General features: G+C 47.5%; 1 long non-coding RNA gene across 1 annotated transcript in view; it reads right to left on the bottom strand.

Annotated features, from left to right (window-relative positions):
* LOC146784500 (uncharacterized) overlaps positions 1 to 21645 on the bottom strand; it is a 174953-nt gene extending 153308 nt beyond the window's left edge. Inside the window, exon 1 of the long non-coding RNA XR_014970851.1 lies at positions 21492 to 21645. This is a non-coding gene — a long non-coding RNA (uncharacterized LOC146784500). The remainder of the gene's footprint in view (positions 1 to 21491) is intronic.
* Between the last annotated feature and the right edge of the window lie 1844 nt (positions 21646 to 23489).

The raw sequence follows: 23489 nt of genomic DNA on the forward strand, positions 1-23489 counted from the left end.
GTGTGTCACCAGCTTTTGGAAGTGCTCTGTAGCCTGGATACACTGCCAGGGTTTATATGTGCAGTGCATATTTTGTTCCCCAAAGTCAACCGGTGCTCTTATTCATCCCTTCCCCTCCTTGACATGTGTCCCCTGGTCTGTGTGTAATCACAATTGCACATGGTCATCTAGGCTGCCAGTTAATCCAAGTGCACATTGCTTTCTGCATCATGTGGGAGGGTGGTCTGTGATATGTGTTGGTACCTTGCCTGTGCCCTGTCCTGTTCACTCTGTTGGGGTTCCATATTTGTTGGCACTGATGATGAGTCTCAACATAGGAGTGTGAGGTTTCAAGTGAATACACTTGCAGCATGCATGACCAATGTTGTGGCCTCAGACATGATGTGCATGAGTGGGAGATATGCATAGTGCCAGGACAGTTGCTCATGTTACAGTCAGATCATTCCAGGAACAAGGAGCAGTGTGCCCACTACAGTTCCCTGAGGCACCCTTGCCTCGTAATCATGTGTGTCATCCAATACTGTGCCCATTCTCTGTGTGTTCAGCATAGGTTTGCCTCTGTGGCATTGTTCCCTGGCCTCATTTGTATTTATCCAAAGTGTGCTACATGTGTCCACTGGACAGGGAGACCCCATTTGGCTTGTGCATACTCACACTGGGCAGTGCCTGTGTGTCTATTCACAACTACCTGTTGATGGTTGTTTATCACAAATATGTGTTGCCAGCCTCACGAGGTGATGTGGAGTACATTTGGGAATTCTTGCAGCACATTTTTGTAAACCCTGATTAAGAGGTGTCACTTCTTGATCTGTCTCAATCACATTGTCTCAGGTATGGGGGATTTGTGCGGGTGAGGCCTACATGGCCAAATCTTATGTCTCCTTGCCAGGTCTGACCTGTGTGTGATAATTGGCTGGACAGAGACTCAACGTGCAGTGACCCAGTGATGTTGTGTAGGGTTTAATGTTTGTGCTTTGTAGCATGTGTCAATTGTTTAAATACATGATTCCTGCTCATATATTTTTTGCACCAGTGTGTGGTCCAGATGCTTCATAGTTTGGTCTTTGTGTGCTGACCTCTGTGTGGACATTCTGGCTTGCCATGAGGATGTCTCCTCAGTGCAGGTATGCCTTTTTACAACACAATTGCAGGCCCATTAGCTTATGCATTGTCCTGGGTTTGGACATGTGTGCCACTCCACATGACAATCAGTGGGTCAGATGTGTTGCCAACTGTGTCATCAGGTAACGGATGGCCATGTGACAACTGACATAATTCAAGTTGTTAGTCAAAAAGTATTGTACCTTGGCACTCACAACACTTGTCAACAGGTCTTCATGTTTTAAATGCTTTAGTTTGATGTTTTGTTGTTAAGAACAATAATGTGCCTGCATGACTGATGTCTCCCAAGGAAGTGCACAACAAACCACCTTTACACTTTCAGGGAACACGCTGGCACATTTTAAAAGAAGGCACTGTTCTAATAAGACTGTTTTTAAGATTATACATATACATGTTCCCACAGTGTTGTGGAATTTGGGTAAGTCCTTGGTTGTTGGTGATACCAACTTACGAGTGTCAAGTCAGCAAGACTTCCATGGGCTCATGTATATGTACTTTCTGCAACACCATTTCTTTCTAACAGTGGCTTCTTTAAATAAGGCTGCCAGCTTCTTCAATGATTGGTAAATGTAGTTTTGTGTGCACCTCCTTGGGAGCCATCTTTTATGAAGGCACATGTGTGTTCTGGTCACAAAATGGCACATTCCCACATTCTAAACTTGTTGATTGTGTAAAGTATTGTGAATCCCAAGGGACCAATATTTTTTCGTTTTGTGTTCCAAAGTACTTACAGGTCTCTGAGTGTGGGAACACCTTTAGTATTGAGGTGTGTTAGTTTGCCTTGGGTGCACCACTACTGTTTCTTTCAGGGTAAACAAGAGGTGGCATGACTTCATTGTATTGCTATGCTCACCTGTTCCCAGACACTAGCTTCTCAGTGTATATCTCATTTAAGTTTTGGGCTGGTGTGTCCTATTTTTCCTTGTGTCCAAGTGGCATGGTGGGTCTACCAACTGGGGAGTACAGGGCTTACATATGTGCGGAGTAATCTAGCTGTTACTCATGATGCATTGCCTGATATGCACTGTGACCTATTGGTTTTGTACTCATGTGTCAGATGTATACAGGTGACTGATGTTTTTCTGTATCTTCACCTTGCCCACAGCATCATCATTGGAAACCGAGGGAGACACCTGCACGGACCTGGAGGAGGGACCCAGCACCAGTGCCACCAGTGCTGGCGAGTCTGCAGGAGCCAGTGGCACGGAGGGCGAGGGGAGTCAGTCGGAGGACCTGTCTGGTGGCGAGCCCAACTACGACGCAGACGGGTCCGAGGCTGACCTCATTGAGGGGGCGGAGGCTGCTAAAACACCTGGCAGCAGCCCAACATCTGTCCCCGCCTCCTCCATTCCCATCACCGCCCTCCCAGTTGCTCCGGTCCCTTCTGTCCGTGCAGAGCCCCACCATGTCTCCTTCGGGACAGGCACCGCACCCCCTGCCCCTGTCACCCCTGCTGCCCTCAGTGCAGAGTCTGTGGACATACAGCGGCAGTTGCAGGTTGGGCAGGCATCGGTGCTGAATGTCCTCCATGGCCACACCACACTGCTGACACAGATGATGTCGTTCATGGAGGTCATGTCAGCAACGATGTCTGACCAACGCAGGTTTCTGCGGTCCATGGACTCTTCCCTGACGGCAGCAGTGGCTCTTCTGCAGCGCTTCGTACCCCCCCTACCCCAACCCCATCTACACTTCCCTCTCCCATACCTGTCCCATGCACACCCAGACATTCCCAAGCACGCACCCCACCAGACACAGGCAGCACACCACCAAGTAAGGACAAGCGCACACCTCCTGGCACGCACACTCAGGGGGATATAGGCACACCCACTGGGTCTGGGGCAAAAAGACATACACGCAGCCACAGTCTGAGTCCGCAGGCCTCACAACCCAGTCCCTCCAAAAGCACTCCCCTTGGCTCCCCTGCCAAACTGTCACCCAAAGAGGTCGACATGGGTGAGCTGGCCCTCACCCCCACTGTGACACCACCCCGCAAGCGGGTGAGGAAGTCCCCGGGCAGGGGAGTTGAGTCCCCCCCATGTCCACCCTCTCCCTCAAGAGCGCTGCACCCCATCCCTCGGCCACCCCCCTCCGTTGGCCCTGGGGTTTCTTCCGGTGCCGGGGTAACTCTGGATGCCCTGGCAGCAGTGTGCAGGGCCGAGCTCACCTCTACCTTTGGCGCTGCCCCACCCCCTGTGGTGGAGACGTCCACCCCTGCACCCACCACACCTACCCTTCCCTCTCCTGTCCCTGCGGTGCCTGGTCCTTCCTCACATGATGCCCCCCCGGTCGACGAACCTGAGGGTTCCACTGTGCAGGCAAGCTAGGGGAGACGCATGCCCATGTGTCCCCCCAAGGACTTCTATTATGGACTGGCCATTGGCCTTTGTATATAGTGTGATTTCATAATTTGTTTTTTATGCTGAATGAAGCATTTTATTTTTACTTTGAACACTATTGCATTTCAGGCATTGATGTTGGTGCTGAGGCTCCAGGAGTTAGTAATGTGTTATGGTTCTGAGAAATGTTCTAGTCTGATGGTCATGAGGTGGACCATGGGATCTGCGTGCCATCACAAGGTCTCTGCAAATAATAATTGGTAGTGTGTGTTATTTTGGTTTTGAGACATTGTCCCAAGGAGTGTTCCTTCCTCTGTGGCACTTGACATCTTCCCTGCAAAGAGTTGCACAATTGTTGTGCTGACCTGTGTCTACATTTCCTTTGTTGGTGACGGATCCCTTCAACTATGGCCATGCCTGCTCAGCAATGTCTCTGGCTGCATCGTCTGTGCCATCCTTGCTAGTCACTGCACTTGTGTATTGAGTATGCTGAAATGCCTTCATGGAGAAATTCTCCCTTTTCAGCACTATGCATGTGCGTACTCCCGGCCTAGCACACATATGCTACTTGTTCTGCAGGGTATTTGGGCACCTGACTCACAATTGTGGGCATTGTATCTGTGGGAACTCTGGCCCAGCACCTGTACATTTCTAACAGTCCTGGGATGTGCGTGACAGTGTGTGTTCCCTTTGACTCTCTTAGTTTAGTAGGCAGTGACATGACTATACAGTCTTTTGGCATGATCTCAGTGTGTGTATTGTGCTGCATCCGCCAGGGGTGGGTATGCATGTGTTATTTGTCCTCTCACCCACATGTGGTGTGTCATGCAGTGGGGGAAAGACATCCATCCTCCTGGGAGTGGGACACTGCTGTCAGTGATGTGTTGTTATGGCACTATCATCATAGTCCAAAGTTAGGGATGCGTACATACACCCATGGAGTTGTGGTCATCTGATAATGATGTACACCCCCCATGTCTCTGTCCACTGCTGGGAGTCCTCTGCACCCACCCACATATGTCTGTCCACTGCTGGGAGTGATATGCACCCACCCCCATGTCTCTGTCCACTGCTGGTAGTGATATGCACCCACCACCATGTCTCTGTCCACTGCTGGGAGTCCTCTCACCCACCCCCATGTCTCTGTCCACTGCTGGGAGTGATATGCACCCACCCCCATGTCTCTGTCCACTGCTGGTAGTGATATGCACCCACCACCATGTATCTGCCCACTGCTGGGAGTCCTCTGCACCCACCCCTCACATGTCTGTCCACTGCTGGGAGTGATATGCACCCACCCCTCATATTGCAGTCCACCGCTGGTAGTCATTTAAACCCACCCCTCACATGTCTGTCCACTGCTGGGAGTGATATGCACCCACCCCCATGTCTCTGTCCACTGCTGGTAGTGATATGCACCCACCCCCATGTCTCTGTCCACTGCCGGTAGTGATATGCACCCACCCCCATATCTCTGTCCACTGCTGGGAGTCCTCTGCACCCACCCCTCACATGTCTGTCCACTGCTGGTAGTGATATGCACCCACCCATATATGTCTGTCCACTGCTGGGAGTCCTCTGCACCCACCCCTCACATGTCTGTCCACTGGTGGTAGTGATATGCACCAACCCCCATGTCTCTGGCCACTGCTGGTAGTGATATGCACCCACCCACATATGTCTGTCCACTGCTGGGAGTGATACGCACCCACCCCCATGGCTCTGTCCACTGCTGGGAGTGATATGCACCCACCCCCATGTCTCTGTCCACTGCTGGTAGTGATATGCACCCACCCCCATGTCTCTGTCCACTGCTGGTAGTGATATGCACCCACCCCCATATCTCTGTCCACTGCTGGGAGTCCTCTGCACCCACCCCTCACATGTCTGTCCACTGCTGGTAGTGATATGCACCCACCCATATATGTCTGTCCACTGCTGGGAGTCCTCTGCACCCACCCCTCACATGTCTGTCCACTGGTGGTAGTGATATGCACCCACCCCCATGTCTCTGTCCACTGCTGGGAGTCCTCTGCACCCACCCACATATGTCTGTCCACTGCTGGGAGTGATATGCACCCACCCCCATGTCTCTGTCCACTGCTGAGAGTGATATGCACCCACCCCCATGTCTCTGTCCACTTCTGGGAGTCCTCTGCACCCACCCACATATCTCTGTCCACTGGTGGGAGTGATATGCACCCACCCCCATGTCTCTGTCCACTGCTGGTAGTGACATGCACCCACCACCATGTCTCTGACCACTGCTGGGAGTCCTCTGCACACACCCCTCACATGTCTGTCCACTGCTGGGAGTGATATGCACCCACCCCCATGTCTCTGTCCACTGCTGGTAGTGATATGCACCCACCCCATGTCTCTGTCCACTGCTGGGAGTCCTCTGCACCCACCCACATATGTCTGTCCACTGCTGGGAGTGATATGCACCCACCCCCATGTCTCTGTCCACAGCTGGTAGTGATATGCACCCACCACCATGTCTCTGTCCACTGCTGGGAGTCCTCTGCACCCACCCACATATGTCTGTCCACTGCTGGGAGTGATATGCACCCACCCCCATGTCTCTGTCCACTTCTGGGAGTCCTCTGCACCCACCCACATATCTCTGTCCACTGCTGGGAGTGATATGCACCCACCCCCATGTCTCTGTCCACTGCTGGTAGTGATATGCACCCACCACCATGTCTCTGACCACTGCTGGGAGTCCTCTGCACACACCCCTCACATGTCTGTCCACTGCTGGGAGTGATATGCACCCACCCCCATGTCTCTGTCCACTGCTGGTAGTGATATGCACCCACCCCATGCCTCTGTCCACTGCTGGGAGTCCTCTGCACCCACCCACATATGTCTGTCCACTGCTGGGAGTGATATGCACCCACCCCCATGTCTCTGTCCACTGCTGGGAGTGATATGCACCCACCCCCATGTCTCTGTCCACTGCTGGTAGTGATATGCACCCACCCCCATGTCTCTGTCCACTGCTGGTAGTGATATGCACCCACCCCCATATCTCTGTCCACTGCTGGGAGTCCTCTGCACCCACCCCTCACATGTCTGTCCACTGCTGGTAGTGATATGCACCCACCCCCATCTCTCTGGCCACTGCTGGTAGTGATATGCACCCACCCCCATGTCTGTGTCCACTGCTGGGAGTCCTCTGCACCCACCCACATATGTCTGTCCACTGCTGGGAGTGATATGCACCCACCCCCATGTCTCTGTCCACTGCTGGGAGTGATATGCACCCACCCCCATGTCTCTGTCCACTTCTGGGAGTCCTCTGCACCCACCCACATATCTCTGTCCACTGCTGGGAGTGATATGCACCCACCACCATGTCTCTGACCACTGCTGGGAGTCCTCTGCACACACCCCTCACATGTCTGTCCACTGCTGGGAGTGATATGCACCCACCCCCATGTCTCTGTCCACTGCTGGTAGTGATATGCACTCACCCCATGTCTCTGTCCACTGCTGGGAGTCCTCTGCACCCACCCATATATGTCTGTCCACTGCTGGAAGTGATATGCACCAACCCCCATGTCTCTGTCCACTGCTGGTAGTGATATGCACAGTAGAAAAATGTTGCCAATAAAAACTAGAATTCGTCTATTTAGTTATTTTAAAATATGTATAAACTATACAAAAAATTATAAATAATAAATAATAAATAATTACTATATCTAAATTCAGAACAAACTAAACTCAACAAGAAGGCTGGATAATAGCCCCCAAAAATTACTATCCCAACTTCAAAATAACTATACTCAGCGCAAATGCTGGATAATAAACCATAATAATTTACTATTCCAACCCAAAATCCAACTAAAATCTGGGAACGTGCTGCATAATAAATCATATTAATGTACTAGTCTACCTCCAAACACAACTAAACACAGGGTAAGAATTGAAAAGTAAACCATAATAATTTATTATTCAAGCTCAAAATCCAACTAAACTCAGGGAAAGTGCTGGATAGTAAACCATAATAATTTACTATTCCAACCCAAAATCCAACTAAACACAGGGAAAGTATTGGATATTAAACCATAATAATTTACTATTCCAACTCCAAATCCAACTTAACACAGGGAACGTATTGGATAGTAAACCATAATAACTTACTATTGTAACGCCAAATCCAACTAAACTCAGGAAAACTGCTGGATAGTAAACCATAAGAATGTCCTATTCCAACTCCAAACCCAACTAAACTTAGGGAAAATGCTGGATAATAAATCACAATTATTTACTATTCCAATTCCAAAAGCAACTAAACTCAGGAAAAGTGCTGGATAATACATCATAATAATTTACTATTCCAACTCCAAACACAAGAAAACACAGGGAAAGTATTTGATAGTAAACCATAATAATTTACTATTCCAACACCAAATCAAACTAAACTCAGGAAAAGTGCTGGATAGTAAACCATAATAATTTACTCTATCAAGCCAAAATCCAACTAAACTCAGGGAAAGTGTTGGATAATACATCATAATAATAATGTACCATTCTAACTCCAAACACAACTAAACACAGAGAAAGTGTTGGAAAGTAAACCATATTAATTTAATATTCCAGCACAAAATCCAAGTAAACTCAGGGAAAGTGCTGGATAATAAATCATAATACTTTTCAATTCCAATTCAAAACACAACAAAACACAGGGAAAGTATTGGATAGTAAATCATAATGATTTACTATTCCAACTCCAAATCCAACTAAACACAGGGAAAGTATTGGAAAGTAAATCAGTATAATGTACTATCCCATCTCCAAATCCAACTAAACTCAGGGAAAGAACTGGATAGTAAACAATAATATTTAACTATTCAAGCTCAAAATCCAACTAAACTCAGGGAACTGCTGGATAGTAAACCATAATTATTTACTATTACAATTCCAAAAGCAAACTAAACTCAGGAAAGTGCTGGATAATAAATCATAATAATGTACTATTCCAACTCCAAACACAACTAAACACAGGGAAAGTATTGGATGGTAAACCATAATAATTTATTATTCCAACTCCAATCCAACTAAACTCAGTGAAAGTGCTGGATAGTAAACCATATTAATTTACTAATCAAGCTCAAAATCCAACTAAACTCAGGGAAAGTGCTGGATAGTAAACCATAATAATTTACTATTCCAACCAAAAATCCAACTAAACATAGGGAAAGTATTGGATATTAAACCATAATAATTTTCTGTTCCAACTCCAAATCAAACTAAACACAGGGAAAGTATTTTATAGTAAACCATAATAATTTACTATTAAAACTTCAAATCCAACTAAACTCAGGGAAAGTGCTGGATATTAAACAATATTAACTTACTATTCAAGCTCAAAATCCAACTAAACTCAGGGAAGCTGCTGGATAGTAAACCATACGAATTTACTATTCCAACTCCAAATCCAACTAAACTCAGGGTAAATGCTGGATAATCAATCATAACAATTTACTATTCCAATTCCAAAAGCAACTAAACTCAGGAAAAGTGCTGGATAATAAATCATAATAATTTACTATTCCAACTCCAAACACAAGAAATCATAGGGAAAGTGTTGGATAGTAAACCATAATAATTTGCTATTCTAACTCCAAACCCTACAAAACTCATGGAAAGTGCTGGATAATAAACGCCCCAAAATGTAATATTTCTAACTCCCAAATATGTATTATTTATAAAATTTTACTTATTACATTTTTTTTAAATAAATTTAAAAATCTACCAATTTGGAATTATAAACCTATTTTTTTTATTAATTAGAAACGGTTTGCCAAATCTTAAAATGTAACACAATTGTATTTAATTATTCACTAATTGATTTCAAAAAGATATTTTAAAATACAAATGTATAGCATAATACAGTTTTCACAACAAATTTTTAATTTAATTAAGATTACAGTATAAATTACAAATAAACACAAATATGGTATAATCCAATATTAAGCCCTTTTTAAACTCATTTTACATTTAGACTAAACTAAATTATATTCCTAAACTAAAAAATTTAATATCAAATTATTAATATATTTCACTCAATTGACATCAAAATATTCGCACTCCAAAAAAGTTCACATTTTTTAATTTAAAAAAATATGTATTAATTTTTACTATTAATTATATATTTCCTAATTTGAATCTAATTGTTTAAACAGCATTCTTAAATTACTCCCCACCCTTATCTCCTATAAACCCAACATCCAGCTCCTAAAAATTATTATAAAACCAACAAAAACAAATATTTTACCATCAAAAATTAAATTAAACATTATAAAATATACCAAATTGCAAAAAAAAAGAACAAAAAAAAATACAAAAAATAAGTCGATATTATTTACAACTATATATTTGCCATCCATATTTACAATCACAATATTTCTAGACTACACAAAAACCAATATTTTTATCAACGACAAGACTTACCTCGATATTTTGCAACTTCAATATTCTTGACTCAATATTCTTGCAGTTCGATATTTTCAGTCACATTGATATTCTGTTTGCACCCTAAAGATCAAGAATGGCCTTCAGTATACTATGGCTAACAGACTGTCAGGCATAACACCACATTCTTACTAATGCTCACTTACCTTCACTCACTCACACTCATTCTTATTAATCTCATGAATTTGCACTCACTTGCACTCATTCAATCTCGCTCATTCTCTTGTTATCACTCTTACTCTCATTTATTCGTGTTCATTCACATTAATTCTTACTCTGACACATTCACACTTTCTCACTCATGCATACTTGCCCTCACTCTCACTCTTTCAATCTCATTCACTGTCACTTAACATCACTCGGACTCAGTCATTCTTCATTCATTTAAACTCTTTCACATTAACTTTTATTCTCATTCATTCGTACATTGTCACTTAGGGCATCATTTGGATGGCGATCCAGACGTAAAAAGGGACCGCCCCCCATAAATGCGGCAGTCCCGTGGGGGTGATTAGGATGCGTCCACCACACTGGTTGGCGCATCCTGCATTTTTAACATTGTGGCAGGCGGTGCTTTCAGCATCACCCGCCACAATGCCAAAAATGCATGTTATGCATACGCATGCACAACGTGGCAGGCACCGCGCGGTGCCTGCCATGTTGTGCATGCACATGCAGGGGGGTACCATAGGTACCCCCATGTGCCCCCCCAATCCCCAACATCCTGGGGCCCGCAACGGGCTGCCAACTTCAAGATCCGCAAGGCTGCCCCCCGCCTGCATCCTGATATGGATGGCGGTGTCATATTAAACCCTTTTCCGCCTGGTCGACTCGTCAACCGGGCGGAAAAGCGACGGACGGTCTTCCTGTCTGTCGCGGTACCCACCGCCATACTAATATGGTGGGGTAAATGTTTGGCGGGTAGGGAAGGATGTAGGGCGGATCGCCACTGCCATGCAGATGGTGGCGATCCACCCTACATCCTAATGGACCCCTTAATCTCATTCACTTGCACTCACTGTTACTCTCACTCATTCTCACTGACAATTACACTTACTTATTGTTGCTCATTAATACTCCCTTACACACCTTCTTGAGCATTCATTCTCAATTATCCACTTTCTCAGTCACTTGTAGTAAATCTTACTCTCACTCATTTTTACCCACTGACTCACTCCAACTCATTTATTAAGACTTAAGGGCTCATTACAATGGCAGACGGACTTAAGTCCACCCGCCATTGTCACAGAAATCAGGTTCGGCCGCCTATATGGCGGCAGTCCTGCCATGGAATTACAATGCGACCACCATGGTGGCCCCAAAGTGCAGAAGGAAAGTGCCCCTGCTAGAGGGGTGCCCACAACGGAGCCCCAAAGTCAATCTCCGCCAGCCTTTGAATGTTGGATGAACCGCCAATCAAGTCTGGCGGAGATGATGCATCCTACCTAATATGGCAGACAGTGCCTGCTAGGCGTCGCCACCATCCTAGGTATGCTTTCCGGGTCCGACAGGCAATCGTAAGGATTGCCTGTGTTGAACCCATGGCGGGGGGGCTTCCCGTCCACCAGCAAACCGCCTGCCATCCTAATTTGGCGGGCAGAGAATGGCTGCAAGTTGGCTGTGAATCCGCCACCGGCAGGCTGCCAGTGGCAGATTCACCGCTATGGTAATTACCTCCTTAGTCTCACTCATTGCTACTTGCTAGCTGTCACTGACTCTCATCCACTAATTTTCAATCAAATACATACACAGAAGCTCAGACATACAGGTACACAAACTCACACATACACACACACTCTCACTCGCAGACATGCACACAACCTATATATAAAAATATTTTTCGACTTACTTTAGCTGACAGCAAAACTCTTGTTTAGGCTCTTGGTATTTTGTATTACTCTAATATTAAATAATAGACAATTATTCACTAATCATGAAATAAAAAAATGGAGAGTAAACAAGGGAAGCAGAAACCCCATGGCCAAAATATTGAGCTATCCCAGTGCTGTTGGCACTGATGTTGCAACTTCTTAGACCAGGTCTCACAAAAACAATGCCAAAGGTCCCAAAGGGCAAGCCAGGGGTCGCAGCTGCGACCTCTGCCAACCCTAAATGAAATCCATGTGCCACTACCCCTATTGGTCCAGTCACAGGTCTTCAGACAAAGGAAGGGAATGGCTTGCAGAGTACTGTGGTGCAACCAAAGTTGGTGTCAAACTGACAGCTAGCTTCCTAGATGTGAGTGGACAACACCTGACCTACAGTTCCCGGAAGACTACCTGTCTGCTGAGAGAGAGAAGGAGCCAGCTAACTCTGCAGGAAGAGTGTCTGTCTGGGAGGAGGGGTGGGGGTGAAGCCTGTCCCAGGTGCTGAGGGACATCCAGAGAAGTAGACTGAGGAGAGCGATCTTTGGGCTCTGCTACCTGAAGACCTCCAGTCTCATCATGGTGGTTCTGGGTGGAAATCATGAAGACTCTGACTGACTCCCCAAATCCAGCTGTGCTGTGATCCTGAGTCAAAATCTGGCCTGTATGTGGGTGCATCATCATCATCATTAGAGCGGCTTGTGTGTGGCTGCACCAAGCTGAGACAAATGGTTCTTGTGTGAGACTAACATGTTCCTACATTGATAAAGTCTTCACTTGTGACCATTGCTTCTGTCAGCGCAACCACTGCAGAAGATCATCAGGAACCACGCTGAAGCAGGCTTGCCAGATCTGGGGTTGCGCTCCAGCAACCAGTGCAAAGATCAGAGTTAGGATTGCAGGTAGCATGCCACCTCCTATTAGCAGGAGAAGGGCAAGCATGCTGAGAAGGAAGCTAGATGACTGTATAAATGAATGATGCACTGCTGGTGGTAAGAAACTGCACAAAATAAAACTGCAAGAGACTGAGCAGAAGCATGTTAAAGGGGAGGGCTTCACTTGAGCCATAATCATGCTAATGCCATATCCTTAAGAGGGGTGAGGAACCACCTAATCAGAAGTAAAGACCAAGGCAACATTGCGGATAGCGACACAGCTCTGCCTAACAGCGCCACTGGACAGTAAATTGTGTTATAACTTTTGTATTCCATTCTACTTTGCATTAAAGAATTCAGCAATCATTTATTGCACTGCTATGAGTCTGATGAGCTTGAGCAGACACATACTATGTCCTGGAGAAGCCTGTGACTGCTTGCCATCATAATCAGTGAGAGTGAAGTGCTTAAGAGGTTGTACTTGGCCCAGTTTGTAGAGCCAAAGTAGGATGGACCCTGGGGCATCATAGGCAAACAACCCTAATTCACATGGTTGAAGCTCAGTAGCTAGTGCTTGCTCGGTGGCACCCTAAGGTGCGTCTGCCATTCATAGATTCCATATTATACACAGACTATCCACTGTAAATAGCGATTTGAGGTGTTTCTTCCCAGCAAATGTCCTCCTCCAATTTGAAGGTAATCATTATGATAACAGCTAATAGTTTGATTACGAGGGAAGGGAATGTAGAGGGCAAACATGTTGTATTTCATGTCCCAAGGTAAACCAGTTTTTTTAAAAAAAAACATCTGTTTATTGAATCTTCTGTTACATTTTTGATATACCGATTACATATTTGCCAGCATATTAATGCTTCTGTGCTGTATGAACTGCACTACAAACATGCACCTCTAGGGAGTGTGTGGATAGTTACATCAAGAAGTTACATAGATGAGAGCGTCTGTGCATGCTGCCAATTATTGGTTTTATCAGCAGATCGTGTGTTACATACATCAATTTTCGTTCAATGAGCCAAGCATATTTAAAACAGTAAACAGTAAATCTCAGCAATGGAAGAAAGATAAATAACACCCGAGGGGCACTGGTAAGGCCGAAGGGGAGCACGGTGAACTGAAAGTGCTCCTGACCCACTGTGAACCGCAGGTAACGCCGGTGGGCCGGCAGGACGGGGATATGGAAATATGCGTCCTGCAAGTCCAACGCTACCATCCAGTCTCCAGGGTCTAGGGCAGCTAGAACCTGAGCCAAAGTCAACATTTTGAACCGTTCCTTCCGGAGGAAGGCATTGACGTTCCGGAGGTCCATGATAGGGCTTAGGCCTCCTTTGCCCTTCTTGGGAACCAGAAAGTAGTGGGAATAACAACCACGACCTACTTCTGGGCTCGGAACGCGCTCGACGGCCTCTCTGGCCAAGAGGGCCGTAACTTCCTCTCGCAGAAGATTCAAATGATCCTCCGAGATACGGTGGTGCTGCGGTGGCATGGCAGGAGGGGTCGTCTCGAAGGGGAGGGAGTAGCCCCTTCGGACGATTTGCAGCACCCACCTGTCCGAAGTAATGGTACGCCAGTGGAGCAGGTGATGGCGAACCCGGCCTCCCACTGGCGAGTAATGGGCCTGAAAGCTCGGACTAGGAAGGCTTTGAGGCGGATGCTGCCGGGGTGGATGTGGACTGACCGCGTTGTCCTCCAGTACCGCCTCGGCGGAAACCACGTCCGCGACCGCGTGCAGGCTGGTTCTGCGGCCGGTGGCTAGGCGGACGTGAGGAGGTGCACCTTCCTTGGCCACGAAAGGAGCGAAAAGCGGAAGTTTGTGGCCACGGGGCCGAGAGGCCCAAGGACTTGGCCGTAGCCCGGGAGTCCTTGAAGCGAGCCAGCGCACTGTCCGCTTTCTCACCAAAAAGGCGAGTGCCATCAAAAGGCATGTCCATGAGAGTGCTCTGGACATCCCCTGAAAAGGACGTGGACCGCAGCCAGGCGTGACGTCGAAGCGCCACCGTGGTAGAAATCGCCCTACCCAGCGAGTCCGTAGGGTCGAGTCCACATCGGATTGCATGGCGCGCTGCATCTCTCCCATCGGCCAGAGCTGAGGAAAGCTGTGCCCGGGCCTCCTCCGGGCACAGGGGCAGCACGTCCTCCACCGTGTCCCACAGAGAGTGGGAATAACGGTCCAAGAGACAGGCGGTGTTCAAAGACCGCAGGCCCAAACTGAGCGAGGAGAACAGCTTCTTACCGAACTGTTCCAGTCTCTTGGAATCCCGGTCCGGAGGAGCGGACGGGAATGAGGATTGGGAGGTAGAGGCCTGAATAACCAGACTCTCGGGGGTGGGGTGTTGGGACAGAAAACTGGGGTCGCCCGGAGCAGGGCGGTGGCGCCTGGCAACGTTCCTATCCACAGGAGGGACTGTGGAGGGCTTGAACCAGGTGCCCTGCAGAACGTCAATGAGGGCCTCATTGAATTGCAGCAGAGGCTCAGTAGAGCATGCGGCAGACTATAGCACCTCAGTGAGGATGTTAGTCCTCACAGCCACGGCAGGCAGCTCAAGCCCAAGGGCCGCGGCCGCCTTGCGCAGCACCACAGAAAAAGCTGCACCCTCCTCCGAAGCCACAGTCGGAGGAGAGATGAATCCAGTGTCCGGTGAGGTATCCAATCCACTGGCCTCCCCCAGTTCATCTGCCCAGTCCTGAGAAAGCTGCCCCTGAAGGGCGAGGTCGCCCAGTCGAGTCCGCGGGGCCCGAAGGCGCGCCAGCGGGCGTCGACGGCGGGGCCAGGCTCCTCATGGCCGAGAGGAAGGCACTGACCTCCGCCGGCATCGCGTCAGTCCCAGGGACCGGCGGGTATGGGGACTTGCGCGGCGCCTGCGGCTCCTGCGGAGCCACGGGGGTGGAACCACCCAGACCCTCGGCCGAGTTGCGCGACCGGCGAGGGGAGTCCAAAGAGCGGTGTCGCCTCTTGGACTTCTTGGAGTGCTTCGACTTACCCGAAGACTTCGAGCCAGACGAGCGACGATGCGACCGATCCCTGGACCTCTTCCTGGACCGGGATCGAGAGGGGCACGGAGCCAAGTGGCGAAGCTCGAGAAGCTTGCGGGACCGCTCCCGCCTAGCTTTCGAGGTCAGGGCCATACAATCGGAGCACGACTCCGCGTCGTGGTCGAGGCCCAAGCAGTACAGGCACCGGCGGTGATGATCGGTCACCGACATCAGTCGGTGACAGTCGTCGCAGGCCTTGAAACCAGGCATCCTACCGGCACCAGAGTCGAGAAGTGACCAAAAAGAGTCGAAAAAGTTAGTAAACAATTGACTAAAGGGGTAGCTCTCCCGGATCGGCGCTTACTGGCGCGGAAAAAAGAAGAACTGACGTCAGCGCGTGAGGGCGGCGTCTAAGTACTCCGACGACGTCATTCCGGCGCACGACGCCAACGACGGACGCGGAGCCGCAGACGACGCCTAGGGACGCGCAAGGGGTATTGCTACAAAAATCTTCCTTATCCAGTCTGACGCCTGGGGCGATTTTAAGGTGAGGAATCTAACTAACGTGTTTCTTTCAGATAAGGCATTTTGATGCAGGTAGGTTGAGGAGATGGTGGTTGAGAGTGAGTTGGTGAGCTGTGTTGTTTTTGGTAGAATAGCCTTATTGTGCTGTAGACACTGAGATGCAAAGTTGTGAAGAGTGGCATGTTGTTTATTTTGTTTGCGTCTGTTTAGGGTAGAAGGTGTATGAGTTAGGGGTGGTGTTACAGCATGTCAATCATGTTGTAAGGTTCTAAATTGCCCAATGGATGAGAGGCAGTTGAAAAAGAGTTGCTGTGTTGCTGTATATCATTCAAGTGTATGAGAAGCAAGAAAGCTTGGCAGTAGAGTTGGTTTAAGGTGTGTATTATTTGCGTAGTCAGGAGAGTGGGCTGTGTATGTTTGTAGTTTGTGATGGAAAGTATTCTGAGGCAGTGTATGTATGAAAGTTTGTTGCACTGATGTGTGTGTTTTGTTTTGAGTTTGAGGAGTAGTGAGAAGAGATGATGATGATGTAGTTGTTTTCTGAGAAGTATTTGTATGTAAAGTAGTGTTGGTGAGTGGAAGCTGAAAGGTAAAGGGGCGGTGATGTGTTTTGGAAAACAGTGTATGTGGTGTGTCCGAGGGGATGAACAAGAGTTAGGAGTGTTTATGTCAGCGTTGATTGCTGGAAGAGGTAATATGAGTGGTAGAGTGGAATGTATGGGTTTTGTGGGTGTGTTTTGTAGTAAGAAAAAGGAGGAGGGTGTTGGTGGATGAAATGAAGGAAGGTTGAGTATAGGTTTGGTGGTGACAGGGTGACTGTTATGAGTACATAGATGGTAGAAATGGTGCTTCTCATAAGCAGGGAGTGTCTTTCTCAATGGGATATAGTTACACATAGTATGGATTTGAGTTGCATAGGTAATGTATGGATTTGTTTGTGGTATAGGATAGAGTGGTGTTTTGTGTGTGAGTGACCGTGCCATTGCATGGCATTTTGAGTAGAAGGGTGTATGAGTGTGGTTTGTGGTATTTTTTGGGTGGGTTTTGTGATAATAAAAACTGGTTTGGGTTTGTCTGTAGTGAATGAGTGGAGTGCATTTGTTGTGAGTGTGATACTATGTTTGTGGATGTAGATGGGTAAAATGGTTGTTAGTGAATAGGAAAACGGGTAGCATTTTTGGCCAGTCTGTCAAGATGTACTATGGCAATGCAGCAGCTATCACACCTAGATGACTTGAATTATTGATTTGGTTGGAGCAAGGGAAGTATTGCTTGAAAGGACTGGATCCTGACAAGATTTAGATAGGCTATGCCACCTCTGAGTTGAGAATAACCTATAGGTAGGGTTGGATTTTGAAGAGTTGGAGGAGGAATTTTGTGGTCTTACTGGTAAACACTAAGCGATGAAGCAGATCCAATGTGACCCGTGTGCAAAGGGGAGCACTTTTAACTAGTAATGCCTACCGCTGACCACAAACCTGAGATACTGGTAATAAGTTAGATGTATTGGTATGTGGAAATAGTCATCCTTTAGGTAGAGCGTGGCCATAAAGTCGCCTTGCTTGAGAAGTGGAATCACATCCTGAAGGGCTACCATGTGAAAATGCTCTGATAGGATGTATTTGTTTAAGGGCCTGAGGCCCAGAATAGGCCTGAGCAACCTATCTTATTTTGGGTATTAGAAAGTACATTGAGTACACCCTGCTGATAGCGGGAGACGGGTTCTATAGCATCTTTGATGAGGAAGGCTTTGACTTACTTCTTGAGCAAACTGTGATGTTCCGGTGAGAGTGTGTTTGCTACTGGGAATGGTGAGAGGTGTAGAAGTGAGCTCCAGACAATAACCATGTTGGTTAATGTCCGAAACCCAAAGGTCTGAGGTGACGGTTTGCAATATGGGAAAGAACCCTTGTAGTTACCCCTGACAGGTATGGTGTGGTCAGGGGCGGGGAGAAGAGGCAAGTCAGGGTTTTGTGGCCAGTCAGCTCCTTTTGGAGAGCTACCCTTGCCTCTGGCATTGTTGCCCATATAGGACTATCTGAAATAACCCCTGGGATAGCATTGCTGGCCCTGAGTGCATTGATAGGAGTTGGAGGTTTCAGTGGAGGTAGTCTTTGAGCCTCCACAGTAAAGGGTGTGGCGAAAGGAACTGCAGGATTTTACAGTGCCCTCATCAACGTGGCTGTCTCTGTATCCTTTTTGATTTTTTCCAAAGCTTAGTGCACCTGTGGACCAAAGAGGTGCTCACCATCAAAGGGCATGTTCAGTAGGTTCTGCTGAAATTCCAGCTTAAAGCTGAAGATACAGAGCCATGCGTTTGTGCGTAGCAGAATGCTATAATTGACCCCTCTGTCAGCGGTGCCAGCCGCTTTTAGGGTACAGCAGATAGAGGAGTTGGATATGAGCTTGCCCTCGGAAACTATCACCTGATTTTTTTTCCTATGCTCTGCAGGGAGATATTGAAGGAGCTCCACTATTTTGTCCCTGTGAGCCTGATTGTCTTGTGCAAGAAGGCCAACAGAATTAGGTACCTGCCAGTGCTTGCTTGATTTCCCAGCCACCTGTTTTCTTGCTACATCTAAGGATTTGCTTTACTTTTCTGGTGGTGGGGCATCCCGTGGCCTGGGAGTTGGCTCACTAATGTGCAGTGGTGATTACCTAAGTGGTGATTGATCGCAAACATAAATGGAGTCAGAAGGGAAGGCTTTATGGCTTTATATTTTTATCCACCGTAGGAGTCATAATCCTAGCCCGACAGGGTCTTTAAAAATGTCAGATGGTGACGTAACATAACTTTGAGCCTGGGGAAATGCTGAATGGAGCGGTAAGTGGAAGAGAGGGTTTCAAAGAGAAAGTCCTCTAAGGCAGATGTCTTCAAACTTTTGTAGGTTGAGCCCACCCAGCTGATTTTATGTAAATGTCGAACCCCCCCACCACCTGACAGAAATTTCTGGAATCTCGTACACCACATAATTGACCGTCGCACTCATATCTTAGGCCATATCCGACAAATAATGTCCAACACAATAAGTGTGTTTAGTTAACTGCAGGCTTGTGAGTGGGTGTGGTTAAATGACAGAGGCTTATTACACAGCTCAAAACTCAATCTTCCAGCAGGTACATTAGTCATCAGACACTGGTGAACCACACCTGAATATAAGTGATGGTGCTTTTATTGATGCCTAAAAAATGCTGGATTTACAAGGAACTTTGCAGTGTCAACCCCCAGTAACAAAACTGCCCCCACCTTTCCAGCCTCCCAGGGAAACGCCAGATACCCAGTGCAGCCAGTCTGGCCTTGCTACCACCCTCCAATGGTGCCCCTCATCTTCACATAGACCGTCCCTCATGTGTATTTGATTTCTTTTACAGTGCTACTCATTCCAAGTATGTACGGCAGCGTGTCGGAGTGCGTTACATCACACACATATTATATAAAGACAATGACTCATATAAATGTGAAAGTCAATGTACTGAAGGTAATGGGGCTACAAGGTGTAATCATTCTTTCATCCATCATTCAGTCTTTCACCATTCATTCATTTCACCATGTCCTTCCATCTGAGTGTCCATCCATGGCCACACATATTCAACCATTTGCAAACCTATCCATCATATATCCTTCAATCCATCATTTCACTCATCCATCCCTCCATCCACATTTTCACTCATCCATCCCTCCATCCACCCTTTCCCCCTATCCATCCATACCCTCGTCCATCCATCCAGTCATTTACTCTTTCACCCATCCAGCCTTTCTTTCACTTACCCATCCATCACATCCATCTATCTATTTACCTTTTCTATCATTTATCCTCCCACTCTCCCATCCATCCTTTCTCTCATTATCCATCCATTCACCCTTTCATTCACCTTTTCACTAATCCACACAGCCATCCACCCATCCCTTCACTTACTCACTCACCCACCATTTCACATTAATTATAAGCTGAGCTTTCGTCTGCTGGTCTGAGGGCTTAGTATTCTCTGGGACTGAAAACTTTCTGATGTTTTTTCAAACACCTGCAGGATACTTGCACCAGCCTTTGCCTCACGTACCTCCCAAGAGCACTTGTCGAAGTAGTCCATTGACTGTCCTGATCCTGAGGTCACTGTAAATAATTGCCTGAAAGTACTTAACAGTCACAAAAGTTGTCCTGACACAGAACATACCTTTGGAAACACCTTGTCCCCATGTTCCAGCCCTTCAACTACACCTCCTGAGTGAACCAGAACAAGGTAAAGGTGGAATGTATGCTGCACTTGGCTGTTTCAGCAGCAGCAGCAGCTTCAGCTGCAGCTTCACTGCATCCCCACTACACGACGCAGGTTCATGTACTTCACTGTTCAATTTTGCTGACAGATGTACTCATTCATTCCTTGAGTGATTGTGCTTCAGGCCATGACAGGATGTCAGTCAGCCTGTATGGACACTTTATTCTTTTGACCACCACCTTAAGGGGTTAAATGATTAACTCACTCAACAAGCAGACATCAAAATGTCCTTCAGCAGACCTTTGGCCATTTCCTTCCCCATTTTCTTTCTAACTATATCTTGCTCATCCTTTGTCGTTTTTCGCCCCAATGGTTTCATGAACGCACTTTGGAAGTTAGCTAAACTCCAATGCTTCTCATTCCTATCCAGAAAAATGGAACAGTCCCTACCTACATAATACACCCAGACTAAGCAGCTTAACTTCACCAAGCCAGGGGCACAAAAACAGGCCCTTGCAACTCCTGCGGCGCAAGGGGCCCCTCATCCATTCAGGTGGTACCCCATTCAGCCCAAGGCCAATAAGCATATGTGAGTCTCTGGGGCCCCTCCACACATTCTGCAGGGGGGGCATCTTTTGTGTTATACCACTTCACCAAGCACTTAGAAACGGGGACAGACAGCCATTTCAGCTACAGTGGGGGGCAGGGAGTCTCCTCTGCCATGAAATGGAACACGGAGGAACAGACAGTCCACTGTAGACTGTCTGTTCATTTGGTTTCGGTTTCATAGCAGAGGGGAATCCCAGCCTCCCACTGCAGCTGAAGCATTTCAGCTCTAGCAATTAACCTATTCCCGGGATGGTTAGCTCTTTCCAGAAGGGAGGCAAAGTTTCCCTTGAAATTAAAAAAGCATGCAGGTCGTGACCCATCCATTTCTGCTCCATACCTCCGTGACCGCCGAACCCCCTCCATGTCCCCCACTCCCCTCCCCCCCCCACAGACTTCAAAAACTGGACAGCACTAAATGGCCCAGCAGTATATTAGGGCGCAATTCTATTACAAAAGCCCATTCCACTTACCTGTTGGTGATCTTCCAAGGTGTCAAGACACCAGCAAACTCCTTCACTGGGGGTAAAACCAGGAAAGCCTTCACAGCACACAAAGAAGAATCAAGGCAGAAAAGGCAGCATGCACGAGGCAAACAGCAGGAATGAACGTAGATGTAGATGTATGCAAGAGTTATTTGCACGCAAATTTTGCGGGACTTCCTGTCATCCATGCTGCTGCCTCCTCATTGGTGGAACGTCAGTGGTGACGTTCCTATGTGTTGATTGGCTGCTGTTCTGGAGCTGTCCAATCTAAAATCTCCATTTGAAGTGGGCAAAGAAATACCGGAAGCAAAACGACTTGCGACGTGGGAAACAATGGTAAAAGTTTAAGTTGGAGTGCGCCCCCCTGAGATGGCGTCGCGCCCCCAAGATTGAAGAACACTGCTCCAAGGGCTCAGTGTAGAGTTTCACCTTGTGAAAGGAGGCCGCCCTACTGATGAATTCCTAAAAGGATGTGAAATAATACAGAGGGGCGGGCTGGGTAAAGGTCCCAGGGGATCCCAGGCGGTCCCCTGGAAAAGCAGGTGGGGAGGGCTACGGAATAGGGAGAGGTGATGGTGGCACAAGGAGTAGGGAATGGCAGCCTAAACTGCTTTCCTGCACTGTTTAGTTGTATTCAGAATATCCAAGGTCTCCTGAAGAACAACTGGCATTTCAAGTGTGGAGCAGCAGGGTCGAAGGGCATGCAAGGATGCGGCCCATGTGGGGGTAAACAACCAGGTGTTTCTGTCTTGAGTTGAGCTGCTCCTGCAGCTATGGAGAATCGGCTTAACGTTGCAGGTGTAAAACTTTTTGTTTAACGTAGAGGTTTGGGTTGGTGTTGAGGTAAATGTGGTTGATGGCAAGTGTTGGCCTGGTGCCGGTGAAAGGGGTGGCAAGCAGCGAAGCAATACGTTTCAAAGGCTTCTTCAGCGCTAATCTTTGCAGGGCATCCAAATTGGTTTGTCACTGCCAACCATGGCCTGAAGTCAGTGGTGGTTCGAAAGCCTGCCTCTGGTGTTCCAGAGTCGCTGAATGTCCCTTGGCTGAAGGCTGCTCTGGATGAGTGATGTCAAGAGAGTGGGGATGTTTTAGTAAGGGATTGCTGCGCTGGAGTTAGGTCCTCGATCTCCAGGTCTGAGCCAGAAATTTCTCTGAGGGATAAAGCCTCTTCATCTGCAGTCAGCGGTTGTGGGTGCTGCTCCCCCTTGGGGTCCCTGGGACCAAAGAGGTCTGGGGTGTAGTCTCCAGCTTTGCAGGTGGCCTTGTTGTGTTCTTTACAAGAATATTTCATGTTGCACCGAGAGCAATATCAAAATGGTGTCCACTTCATCACCATCAAAGCCTGGTGGAGAGAAGCAAGTGCTGATGGGAAAGGCCCAAGAGCAGGGCAGTACACCTAGAGAAGGAGCCATAGCACCTCTCAGTTTAAAAGACCTCCTCAAAGAAAAATAAACCGCGCACATCCAGGCACAACACCAGATGGCCGGAACATGCACAGCAAGTGCAGCCACACAAGCCTCAAACATAACTTTACCATATGATTTAATGTTATGACCTGAGACAGATTTTTCACAATATTTTTGTGCAAAGCCCCCCTGCTTTAGCACAATCATGCCATTATCCATGGGCAGAATTTTGACTGTGTTAGTGCAACTGTTTCGACACCATGACCAAACTGATTATCATCTTCACAAGATAAAAATTACTGTTTGTTGGTGGAGCCAGAGAGCCGGCAAGCAAGATGGCCGCAGTCCCGTGAGGCTCCTGCAGCATAGGGAAACATCAAGCTTAATCCGGCCCCACCCAGCCCTATCGGAAGCTGAAGGATGGACGTTCGCAAGTCCCAGCACACAGGGAGAACATACCTACTTTTAAAAGGTCACTACACAATGCTGCAGAGGCCCTTTCCCCCCTGACAATCAGCGGCAAATGGGACGAAGCAATGATGGCAGCCTGCTAGCTGCCAGATACAACGGAAGGTCCCTC

Source organism: Triturus cristatus, chromosome 11 (assembly GCF_964204655.1).
Source record: "Triturus cristatus chromosome 11, aTriCri1.1, whole genome shotgun sequence".
In the NCBI taxonomy this organism is placed as follows: Eukaryota; Metazoa; Chordata; class Amphibia; order Caudata; family Salamandridae; genus Triturus; species Triturus cristatus.